The sequence below is a fragment of the Choloepus didactylus genome, chromosome 10 (genome assembly GCF_015220235.1).
Source record: "Choloepus didactylus isolate mChoDid1 chromosome 10, mChoDid1.pri, whole genome shotgun sequence".
NCBI classification, from domain to species: Eukaryota; Metazoa; Chordata; class Mammalia; order Pilosa; family Megalonychidae; genus Choloepus; species Choloepus didactylus.
The window spans coordinates 6,347,801-6,361,405 of NC_051316.1; the positions used below are offsets into that span (position 1 = coordinate 6,347,801).

General features: G+C 38.8%; 1 pseudogene; it reads left to right on the forward strand.

Annotated features, from left to right (window-relative positions):
• The first annotated feature begins 1,812 nt into the window (after positions 1 to 1,812).
• On the forward strand, positions 1,813 to 10,460 carry LOC119505193 (annotated as a pseudogene).
• The last annotated feature ends 3,145 nt before the right edge of the window (positions 10,461 to 13,605 follow it).

A 13,605-nucleotide genomic window follows, 5' to 3' on the forward strand; every position in this document is an offset into this window, starting at 1 on the left:
CTTTAGAAATGAAAGCCATAGTACAAAAGATGAAAAACACAATGAAGGCATACAACAGAAGATCATAAAAAGCAGAAGAAAACACTTGGAAACTGAGAACAACCCACCTGAAATCCTACACACAAAAGAAAAGGTAGGGAAAAGAATGGAAAAATATGAGCAAAGCCTCAGGGAATAACATGACAACATGAAATGCATGAATCTACATGTCATGGGTGTCTCAGAAGAATAAGAGAAGGGAAAAGGGCAAGAAGCAATAATAGAGGAAATAATCATTGAAAACTTCACCTCTTACAAAAAACATAAAATTACAGATCCAAGAAGCACAGCACACCCCAAACAGAATAGATCTGAATAGACCTATGCGAAGACACTCAATAATCAGATTATCAAACATCAAAGACAAAGACAGAATCCTGAAAGCAGTGAGAGAATAGTGATCCATCACATACAAAGGATCCACACTATGTGTGGATTTCTCAGTAAAAAACATGGAGGTAAGAAGGAAGTGGTGTGATATATTTAAAACACTAAAAGAGAAAAACTGCCAACCAAGAATCCTATGTCTGGCAAAAGTGTCCTTCAAATATGAGGGAGATTTTAAAATATTCTCTGACAAACAGACAAGAGAGCTTAACAAGATACCTGCTCTACAGGAAATACTAAAGGGAGCACTACAGACAGCTAGGAAAAGATGGGAGCAACAGGTTTGGAACACAACTTTGGGGGATGGTAACAACAATATAAACACACTGAACAAAGATGACTGTGAGTGTGGTTGAAAGGAAGTTTAGGAGTATGTGGGACAGCAGAAGGAAAGAGAAAGGATGAAAACTGGGACTATTTAACTCAGAGAAACCTAGAGTGGTCAACAATTGTGATAAAAGGTACAAATGTGTATTTAAATGAGGGAGAACAAATGAATGTCAACCTTGCATGTTTTTAAAAATGGGGTGGTATTGAGGAAAAACAAAATCAATGCAAACTAGAGACTACAGTTAACAGAAGCCTTATATTATGCTTCCTTGATGTAACAAAAACATACCATAACTAAATGCCTATAAGTGGGGGATATAAGGGAGAAGCGTGGGACTGTTTGGCATTGGTGATGATGTCTGGCTCTTTTATTCTACTTTAGTTCAATTCTATCTTTCCTTGTTTTTTAAGTTTTGTTTTTTTTTTCTTTTCTGTCTACATTCTTTGACTCTTCCTCCTTCTTTGAGGAACTAATGGAGATGTCCTTATATAGATAGTGGTGATGGTGGTGAATGCATAAATATGTGACTATAAAGAGAACCATCAATTGTTTAATTAGGACAGAAAGTATGGTTGGTGAACAAAACCATCTTAAAAAAATGGATTGATGCACAAAACTTGAGGGCACTATATTGAGTGAAATAAGTCAAATACAGAGAGACAAATATTGTATAGTATCACTAATATGAGTTAATTATAATATGTAAGCCCATAGACATGAAATATAGGTTACCAGGATATAGAATAAGGCTAAAGAATGGGAAGAAGTCACTTAATATGAGCAGAATGTTTAATTAGGTTGAACTTAAGTGTTTGGAAATTGACAGAGATGAAGGTAGCACATTATTGTGGGAATAACTAACAGTGCTGAATGGTGTGTGAATGTGTTGGAAATGGGAAACCTAGAGTCACATATGTCACCAGAAGGAAAGATGGAGCTCAAAAGATGGGAAAGTATAAAACAGTGAAACTCATGGTTGACAATTTCTATGCTTAACTGTACAAATATTAGAACTTTCTTTCATGAACTAAAACAAATCTATGACATTATAATGAATGTACATTACCTTACTCACCAAGCACATCTGGAGCCTCAAGAGGAAAATTCAGAAATCTGTAGAAAATAGAAAATTTTGAAAAATAAATGAAGTACTTGCCTTCCTATGGTGACAAGATTTCCAGTCCTGAAATCCTGAAATAAAGGTGGGGCAAGATGGCAGACTGGTGAGCTGTATGTTTAGTTACTCCTCCAGTAAAGTAGGTAGAAAGCCAGGAACTGCGTGGACTGGACACCACAGAGCAATCTGACTTTGGGCATACTTCATACAACACTCATGAAAATGTGGAACTGCTGAGATCAGCGAAATCTGTAAGTTTTTGTGGCCAGGGGACCCACACCCCTCCCTGCCAGGCTCAGTCCTGTGGGAGGAGGGGCTGTCAGCTCCGGGAAGGAGAAGGGAGAACTGCAGTGGCAGCTCTTATCGGAAACTCATTCTACTGATCCAAACTCCAACCATAGATATACTGAGACCAGACACCAGAGAATCTGAGAGCAGCCAGCCCAGCAGAGAGGAGACAGGCATAGAAACAAACAGCAAGAAAAACTCCAAAATAAAAGCGGAGGATTTTTGGAGTTCTGGTGAACATAGAAAGGGGAAGGGCAGAGCTCAGGCCCTGAGGCTCATATGCAAATCCCAAAGAAAAGCTGATCTCTCTGCCCTGTGGACCTTTCCTTAATGGCCCTAATTGTTTTGTATCTTAGCATTTCAATAACCCATTAGATCTGTGAGGAGGGCCCTTTTTTTTTTTTAACCCTTTTTTCTTTTTCTAAAACAATTACTCTAAGAAGCCCAATACAGAAAGCTTCAAAGACTTGCAATTTGGGCAGGTCAAGACAAGAGCAGAACTAAGAGAGCTCTGAGACAAAAGGCAATAATCCAGTGGCTGAGAAAATTCACTAAACACCACAACTTCCCAAGAAAAGGGGGGTGTCCACTCACAGCCATCATCCTGGTAGACAGGAAACACTCCTGCCCATCGCCAGCCCCATAGCCCAGAGCTGCCACAGACAACCCAGTGTGATGGAAGTGCTTCAAATAACAGGCACACACCACAAAACTGGGCATGGACATTACCCTTCCCTGCAACCTCAGCTGATTGTCCCAGAGTTGGGAAGGTGGAGCAGTGTGAATTAACAAAGCCCCATTCAGCCATCAGTTCAGCAGACTGGGAGCCTCCCTACAGAGCCCAGCAGCCCAGAATTGCCCTGGGGGGACGGCAGTCACCTGTGACATAGCACAGTCATCCCTCAACAGAGGACCAGGGGGTGCATGGCCTGGAAGAGGGACCCACTTTCAAGTCTCAGGAACCATACTCCAATACCAAGGACTTGTGGGTCAGTGGCAGAGACAAACTGTGGCAGGACTGAACTTAAGGATTAGACTATTGCAGCAGCTTTAAAACTCCAGGATCACCAGGGAGATTTGATTGTTAGAGCCACCCCCCTCCCTGTCTGCCCAGAAATATGCCCCATATACAGGGCGGGCAACACCAACTACACATGCAAGCTTGGTACAGCAGTTGGACCCCACAAGACTCACTCCCCCACTCACCACAAAGGCAAAGCAGGGGAGAACTGGCTTGTGGAGAACAGGTGGCTCGTGGACGCCACCTGCTGGTTACTTAGAGAAAGTGTACTCCACGAAGCTGTAGATCTGATAAATTAGAGATAAGGACATCAATTGGTCTGCAAATCCTAAAAGAACCCTATCAAGTTCAGCAAATGCCAAGAGGCCAAAAACAACAGAAAATTATAAAGCATATGAAAAAACCAGACGATATGGATAACCCAAGCCCAAACACCCAAATCAAAAGGTCAGAAGAGACACAGCACCTAGAGCAGCTATTCAAAGAACTAAAGATGAACAATGAGACCATAGTACAGGAGACAAAGGATATCAAGAAGACCCTAGAAGAGCATAAAGAAGACATTGCAAGACTAAATAAAAAAAATAGATGATCTTATGGAAATTAAAGAAACTGTTGACCAAATTAAAAAGATTCTGGACACTCATAGTACAAGACTAGAGGAAGTTGAACAATGAATCAGTGACCTGGAAGATGACAGAATGGAAAATGAAAGCATAAAAGGAAGAATGGGAAAAAAATTGAAAAAATCGAAACGGACCTCAGGGATATGATAGATAATATAAAACGTCCTAATATAAGACTCATTGGTGTTCCAGAAGGGGAAGAAAAGGATAAAGTTCTAGGAAGAGTATTCAAAGAAATTGTTGGGGAAAACTTCCCAAATCTTCTAAACAACATAAATACACAAATCATAAATGCTCAGTGAACTCCAAATAGAATAAATCCAAATAAACCCACTCCCAGACATATTCTGATCACACTGTCAAACACGGAAGAGAAGGAGCAAGTTCTGAAAGCAGCAAGAGAAAAGCAATTCACCACATACAAGGGAAACAGCATAAGACTAAGTAGTGACTACTCAGCAGCCACCATGGAGGCAAGAAGGCAGTGGCATGATATATTTAAAATTCTGAGTGAGAAAAATTTCCAACCAAGAATTCTTTATCCAGCAAAGCTCTCCTTCAAATTTGAGGGAGAGCTTAAATTTTTCACAGACAAACAAATTCTGAGAGAATTTGCTAACAAGAGACCTGCCGTACTGGGGATAATAAAGGGAGCCCTACAGACAGAGAAACAAAGAAAGGACAGAGAGACTTGGAGAAAGGTTCAGTACTAAAGAGATTCGGTATGGGTACAATAAAAATATTAATAGAGAGGGGAAAAATATATATTACAAACATAAACCAAAGGATAAGATGGCTGATTCAAGAAATGCCTTCACGGTAATAATGTTGAGTGTAAATGGATTAAACTCCCCAATTAAAAGATATAGATTCACAGAATGGATCAAAAAAAAATGAACCATCAATATGTTGCATACAAGAGACTCATCTTAGACATAGGGACACAAAGAAATTGAAAGTGAAAGGATGGAAAAAAAATATTTCATGCAAGCTACAGCCAAAAGAAAGCAGGTGTAGCAATATTAATCTCAGATAAAATAGACTTTAAATGCAGGGATGTTTTGAGAGACAAAGAAGGCCACTACATACTAATAAAAGGGGCAAGTCAACAAGAATAAATAACAATCATAAATGTCTCTGCACCCAATCAAAGTGCCACAAAATACATGAGAGAAACACTGGCAAAACTAAAGGAAGCAATTGATGTTTCCACAATAATTGTGGGAGACTTCAACACATCACTCTCTCCTATAGATAGATCAACCAGACAGAAGATCAATAAGGAAATTGAAAATCTAAACAATCTGATAAATGAATTAGATTTAACAAACATATACAGAACATTACATCCCAAATCACCAGGATACACATACTTCTCTAGTGCTCATGGAACTTTCTCTAGAATAGATCATATGCTGGGACATAAAACAAGCCTCAATAAATTTAAAAAGATTGAAATTATTCAAAGCACATTCTCTGACCACAATGGAATACAATTAGAAGTCAATAACCATCAGAGACTTAGAAAATTCACAAATACCTGGAGGTTAAACCACACACTCCTAAACAATCAGTGGGTTAAAGAAGAAATAGCAAGAGAAATTGCTAAATATATAGAGATGAATGAAAATGAGAACACAACATACCAAAACCTATGGGATGCAGCAAAAGCAGTGCTGAGGAGGAAGTTTATAGCAATAAATGCATATATTAAAAAGGAAGAAAGAGCCAAAATCAAAGAACTATTGGATCAACTGAAGAAGCTAGAAAATGAACAGCAAACCAATCCTAAATGAAGTAGAAGAAAAGAAATAACAAGGATTAAAGCAGAAATAAATGACATAGAGAACAAAAAAGCAATAGAGAGGATAAATATCACCAAAAGTTGGTTCTTTGAGAAGATCAACAAGATTGACAAGCCCCTAGCTAGACTGACAAAATCAAAATGAGAGAAGACCAATATAAACAAAATAATGAATGAAAAAGGTGACATAACTGCAGATCCTGAAGAAATTAAAAAAAAATTATAAGAGGATGCTATGAACAACTGTATGGCAACAAACTGGATAATCTAGAGGAAATGGACAATTTCCTGGAAACATATGAACAACCTAGACTGAGCAGAGAAGAAATAGAAGACCTCAAACCACCCATCACAAGCAAAGAGATCCAATCAGTCATCAAAAATCTTCCCACAAATAAATGCCCAGGGCCAGATGGCTTCACAGGGGAATTCTACCAAACTTTCCAGAAAGAACTGACACCAATATTACTCAAACTCTTTCAAAACATTGAAGAAAACGGAACACTACCTAACTCATTTTATGAAGCTAACATCAATCTAATACCAAAACCAGGCAAAGATGCTACAAAAAAGGAAAACTACGGGCCAATCTCCCTAATGAATATAGATGCAAAAATCCTCAACAAAATACTTGCAAATCGAATCCAAAGACACATTAAAAAAATCATACACCATGACCAAGTGGGGTTCATTCCAGGCATGCAAGGATGGTTCAACATAAGAAAATCAATCAATGTATTACAACACATTAAAAACTCAAAAGGGAATAATCAAATGATCATCCTATTGATGCTGAAAAAGCATTTGAAAAAATCCAACATCGTTTTTGATAAAAACACTTCAAAAGGTAGGAATTGAAGGAAACTTCCTCAACATGATAAAGAGCATATATGAAAAACCCACAGCCAGCATAGTACTCAATGGTGAGAGACTGAAAGCCTTCCCTCTAAGATCAGGAACAAGACAAGGATGCCCACTGTCACCACTGTTATTCAACATTGTGCTGGAAGTGCTAGCCAGGGCAATCCGGCAAGACAAAGAAATAAAAGGCATCCAAATTGGAAAAGAAGAAGTAAAACTGTCATTGTTTGCAGATGATATAATCTTATATCTGGAAAACCCTGAGAAATCGACAATACAGCTACTAGAGCTAATAAACAAATTTAGCAAAGTAGCGGGATACAAGATTAATGCACATAAGTCAGTAATGTTTCTATATGCTAGAAATGAACAAACTGAAGAGACACTCAAGAAAAAGATACCATTTTCAATAGCAACTAAAAAAATCAAGTACCTAGGAAAAAACTTAACCAAAGATGTAAAAGACCTATACAAAGAAAACTACGTAACTCTACTAAAAGAAATAGAAGGGGACCTTAAAAGATGGAAAAATATTCCATGTTCATGGATAGGAAGGCTAAATGTCATTAAGATGTCAATTCTACCCGAACTCATCTACAGATTCAATGCAATCCCAATCAAAATTCCAACAACCTACTTTGCAGACTTGGAAAAGCTAGTTATCAAATTTACTTGGAAAGGGAAGATGCCTCAAATTGCTAAAGACCCTCTAAAAAAGAAAAACGAAGTGGGAGGACTCACACTCCCTGACTTTGAAGCTTATTATAAAGCCACAGTTGTCAAAACGGCATGGTACTGGCACAGAGATAGACATATAGATCAATGGAATCGAATTGAAAATTCAGAGATAGACCCTCATATCTATGGCCGACTGATCTTTGATAAGGCCCCCAAAGTCACTGAACTGAGTCATAATGGTCTTTTCAACAAATGGGGCTGGGAGAGTTGGATATCCATATCCAAAAGAATGAAAGAGGACCCCTACCTCACCCCCTACACAAAAATTAACTCAAAATGGACCAAAGATCTCAATATAAAAGAAAGTACCATAAAACTCCTAGAAGATAATGTAGGAAAACATCTTCAAGACCTTGTATTAGGCGGCCACTTCCTAGACTTTACACCCAAAGCACAAGCAACAAAAGAAAAAATAGATAAATGGGAACTCCTCAAGCTTAGAAGTTTCTGCACCTCAAAGGAATTTCTCAAAAAGGTAAAGAGGCAACCAACTCAATGGGAAAAAATTTTTGGAAACCATGTATCTGACAAAAGACTGATATCTTGCATATATAAAGAAATCCTACAACTCAATGACAATAGTACAGACAGCCCAATTATAAAATGGGCAAAATATATGAAAAGACGGTTCTTTGAAGAGGAAATACAAATGGCCAAGAAACACATGAAAAAATGTTCAGCTTCACTAACTATTAGAGAGATGCAAATTAAGACCTCAATGAGATACCATCTAACACCTATTAGAGTGGCTGCCATTAAACAAACAGGAAACTACAAATGCTGGAGGGGATGTGGAGAAATTGGAACTCTTATTCATTGTTGGTGGGACTGCATAATGGTTCAGCCACTCTGGAAGTCGGTCTGGCAGTTTCTTAGAAAACTAGATATAGAGTTACCATTCGATCCAGCGATTGCACTTCTCGGTATATACCCGGAAGATCGGAAAGCAGTGACACGAACAGATATCTGCATGCCAATGTTCATAGCAGCATTATTCACAATTGCAAGAGATGGAAACAACCCAAATGTCCTTCAACAGATGAGTGGATAAATAAAATGTGGTATATACACATGATGGAATACTACATGGCAGTAAGAAGGAATGGTCTCGTGAAACATATGACAACATGGATGAACCTTGAAGACATAATGCTGAGCGAAAGAAGCCAGGCACAAAAAGAGAAATATTATATGCTACCAATAATGTGAACTTTGAAAAATGTAAAACAAATGGTTTTTAATGTAGAATGTAGGGGAACTAGCGATAGAGAACAATTAAGGAAGGGGGAACAATAATCCAAGAAGAACAGATAAGCTATTTAACGTTCTGGGGATGTTCAGGAATGACTATGGTCTGTTAATTTCTGATGGATATAGTAGGAACAAGTTCACAGAAATGTTGTTATATTAGGTAACTTTCTTGGGGTAAAGTAGGAACAGGTTGAAAGTGAAGTATTTATCTTAGGCTAGTTGTCTTTTTCTTACTCCCTTGTTATGGTTTCTTTGAAATGTTCTTTTATTGTAGTTTTTTTTTTTCATACAGTTGATTTAAAAAAGAAAAAAAAGGGAAAAAAAAGGGGGGAAAATAAATATGTAGTGCCCCCTTGAGGACCCTGTGGAGAATGCAGGGGTATTGGCCTACCCCACCTCGGTGGTTGCTAACATGACCACAGACATAGGGGACTGGTGGTTTGATGGGTTGAGCCCTCTACCATAGGTTTTACCCTTGGGAAGACGGCTGCTGTAAAGGAGAGGCTAGGCCTCCCTATGGTTGTGCCTAAGAGCCTCCTCCCGAATGCCTCTTTGTTGCTCAGATGTGGCCCTCTCTCTCTGGCTAAGCCAACTTGAAAGGTGAAATCACTGCCCTCCCCCCTACATGGGATCAGACACCCAGGGGAGTGAATCTCCCTGTCAACGTGGAATACGACTCCTGGTGAGGAATGTAGACCTGGCATCGTGGGACGGAGAACATCTTCTTGACAAAAAGGGGGATGTGAAAGGAAATGAAACAAGCTTGAGTGGCAGAGAGACTCCAAAAGGAGCCGAGAGTTCACTCTGGTGGGCACTCTTACACACACTTTAGACAACCCTTTTTAGGTTCTAAAGAATTGGGGTAGCTGGTGATGGATACGTGAAACTATCAAACTACATCCCAGAACCCATGAATCTCGAAGACAATTGTATAAAGATGTAGCTTATGAGAGGTGACAATTGGATTGGGAAAGCCATAAGGACCACACTCCACTTTGTCTAGTTTATGGATGGATGAGTAGAAAAACAGGGGAAGGAAAGAAACAAACAGACAAAGGTACCCAGTGTTCTTTTTTACTTTAATTGTTCTTCTTCATTTTAATTATTATTCTTGTTATTTTTGTGTGTGTGCTAATGAAGGTGTCAGGGATTGATTTAGGTGATGAATGTACAACTATGTAATGGTATTGTGAACAATCGAATGTACGATTTGTTTTGTATGACTGCGTGGTATGTGAATATATCTCAATAAAATGAAGATTAAAAAAAAATCCTGAAATAGATGAATGATTTGGCTAAAGTTTGCAAACAGCACAAATAACTAAAACTGAAGCTGAAAGAAGAATAATGGAGTGCTCCCAAATGTCCATCTAGAAAACCTGCTCTGGGGACAACCCACAGTCCCAGAGAGAATGGGAGGTCAGAAGCTGCAGTCCCTGAGCTGGCATCCTCTGGACAGGAGACCACCCATGCCATGTTGACACACCTGAAGTTTAAGAGAGAGCAGGGCCCTCTCCAGGAGGATGCTATGGTAACTAAACAAGAAAAGTACTTCATGAATCCTTCTTATGACTGATACAGAATTATCAAAAAACTTTGTCAACACCTTCCCTTATCCTAAAAATTGAAGAAGAGGACTCTGATGAAGACTGTCTGCAGGGAAGCTGACAGTCCTCTTGGCTGCTGTAGCATCTCACCTTCTTGTTGGTGACCACAAAATCTACTCCCATGAGACTGATGCTGTTAGGGCCCTGCTGCCAGATGAAAAGAAAGAAGTCAAACAGCCAGACCACTTCATGTCCAATTTACATGAGGGCACAATGCCTGTACTTCTTGACCATCTCTGAGAAACTAGAGTTGACAAGGAGAGACTTCAGAAAGACTTCAGGGATCTTGAAGTATGGTTTTTTAAACAAGCAGGAAGAAATCCACAAAAGGAAGACAAGATCCCAATGACAGATGAATACTATGAATATAAGCACATAAAATCAAACTGAGGCTGTTTCCTTTGGAAAGATCTGGAGAGAACTTTGTTTTTCTGATGTGCCTCTGTGTAGAAAACATCTCTGAGCTTTTATTCCACAACTGTGGAAAAATCACATTGGCCATTTCTTTCCAGGTGACACCACTGCTTTACATGCAAGCAGAGGATGAGATGACAGTTTTGTCTTCTTGGCTTCTGCTTGCCAGCTTGGAATCTCTGCCTATGAGAAAGCTGGGATGAGGGTGACCAGAGCCTTAGCAGTTTTGGTCTGTTGGGCCTGGGGTGGGGTCTCTGCCCACAGTTACAAGCTGGGTGGAGGAAGGAACCCCAAATTTTTGGCCAACTTCATCTGGATTTCTTCCCCTATTACTCTAAGCTCTGATGTATGTGAGAAATGCTGGTGATGCACTCTTCTCATTGAGATATTGTAGACTGTGACAGGGTTGGAGAAGGAGCAGCACCTTCTTGGACATCCCTCAACATTGGTAATGGGTGGGAGTGGATTGTGGCTCAAGTGTCACAGACTCTGGCTGTTCTCAGGTTTAGAAAATAATTTGGGATAAGTATTTTCTCATTTTCTGTATTCTCCTAAGAAAATTTCCAGAGATATTAAATGTTTTATTATTTTAAACAATCATTTGTTTCACTGCAGAGCATGTTTGAAGAGCTTCTCAGGTCACTGTTTCAGATGAAAGGATAATATATTTGAAACTGTCTTACCTGGCACATAAATGTTCCTTCCCTTATTATTAGAGTATAGGAGATTTGAGACAATTCTTCATATGAATAACATGCATTTTTTTAGAATGGACTAACAAATATAAGATTAAACCTTTCTGAAGAACCTTTCTATTTGCTGTCTCTTAATCCTCATTCACAGGAGACAGGCAAAATGAGGATTATTTTACTATATTTTTTGAATGAGGAAATGGAGACTTAGGGACATAATGTGATATAGGGGGTAGAATTCATTTCAGCACTTTGAGGTCTCACAACCCACAATATCCCTGCATGTCTATAATCAAAGAAGCACTGTTGACTCTGTGGTGGGCTACAGGAGCTGGGACATGCTTCCTTGGACAATAGTCTCTGGATCTGGATCTTATCTCAATCTTAAGTGTCAGTATAACCATGGAGATCCAATTGAAGATGTTACAGACCTCATTTCTGGGTTCAGATGAGGCAATCAGAAAAAGAGAAATTTCCTTTCTTTTGAGTAACAGATTTAAAATGTCATTAAAGGGAGGATGCACATGCCATTTTAAAATGAGGTATAATTCTGAGATTAAGGCCATTTTGTCTATTTCCTCAATGAAAACTTGTACAGTAAATGTGGGCAAGAGTGGCAGGTGGGGAAATGTAAATTAAAATAGTGGGTTCATTCTCACTGTCACTGTATCTGTATGCTCATAAATCCTCTTTCCACATTTCCCAGAGCTTCAATTGAAGAAATTCTGTAAATGAACTTATTTTCTTGAAACTCATGGAGGTGAAATATTTGTAAAGTTGGCTCCAGCAATGCAGGTGCCCTAAAAGGAGGCAAATTCAGGAATATCTTCCATTCCATTTTGGCAAAAGATAAAATTTGAATAGTAGTTATATAAAATTGGATACTAAATATGTGGTATACTGGGAGGATTCTCTGAATTCTTGACTGAAATTGCAGCAGAAGCAAGAGCAGAGAATTTGTGTAGGTGTAATATAATCATTGAATTTAAGGACATATCTGACCATGTTTAAATGCTGTCACCAGGGAGACTATTTAAGAGTCTATCTGAAGACATCAGGCAAATGCTGGCTGAAGATCAAAGCCAACCATATAAATAAAGAGACAAGTATTACTTGAGTATTCATATCCACAGCCTTCTTGTTCTATCCCTCTCCATTTGGCCTTCTAAGAAAGACTTTCTTTGGATGCCTACTGGATGCCTCAGAATTAAAGAAGGCAGATGGAGATGGAGGTTACATTGGAAGACACTCCTCTAGAGGGAGAAAAAGAATCAACTTGGAAAGTAGGGGTTGAAATTGATTTAAGAGCCTTTTAACCTAAATTTAAAAGTTATAATTTTTGTATGGCATATATTTTGGGAAGAAATAGGGTTTTAAGGGAACAGCTACTTCCCAAGGGGATGATTATCACAATGAGTATGGTGAAAGCCAAGCCCCCAAATTCATGTTTCTGGAACATCTCTTATTTCTTAAGTTGTATATACACTCTTTTGTTTTGTTCAAAACCTACATGTTAATTAGAATATACTGATTCCCAAGATCATTTTTTCCTCATTGACATCCTGTCATCCAATATTTTCTATTGGTATTCAGGGGTGGGGGTCTATTCATCTTCTTTCACATCTCCAAAGAAAATGTTAGCTGTCTCTGACCCCTACTAAGATCACAAAAATAATCTTTTAAAAATGTTTCTATTGAAGATTTATTTCAACATTCTTAAGGGAGGTTAGGTAAGTTGACATCAAACACTCCCTTTAGCCATGAGATGCCATGAATCTTGGATTCTATGGTCTACTGAAGTAATGGAATATGATCCACTTCCCTTCTCATCTGTCCACCAATAAAATGAATTTGGCAGGAACCTGGGTGATTTCCAACTTCCCTGAGTGGATAAAGAATTCAGGTTTTGGTAAGTACTGAACTTTATGAATTTTTATGGAGTCTGAAAAGGACTGACATTATTTGCAATTTCATCTCATGTAAATCAGCTTGCATCTGATTTGTGTCCACTTCAGACATGTGAAATTCTTTCTTAAGAATGTTCTGTTGGGGAAGAAAGAAAATCTGACTGTAAAATGTTGGAAATGCCTTCCATCAGGTTTACCAAGTTTTGAAAGAGACATGCATACATTGACTGTGTTTGCCCAAGTTACCATATTCCTTTGACCCTCTTAATCTCTCAGCCCTGCCATTTGGAGGGGCTCCAGAAATAACCCACAGCAGAGAGGCAGAGTTTCCTACAGATTCACCACCACATTCTGAGTAGCAGTCCAGTTTAGAATCTTCAGGTGGCCATATCTATACTCAGATCTGAATAAGCAGTTTCTTTTCCATAACTTCCTTTCCTGATAATTAGACTTCTCCCCAGCAGTATTCTCCAGCCCCTCAAGTGTATGTCCAAAGCTGGATTCTTGTCTCACCCCTTACTT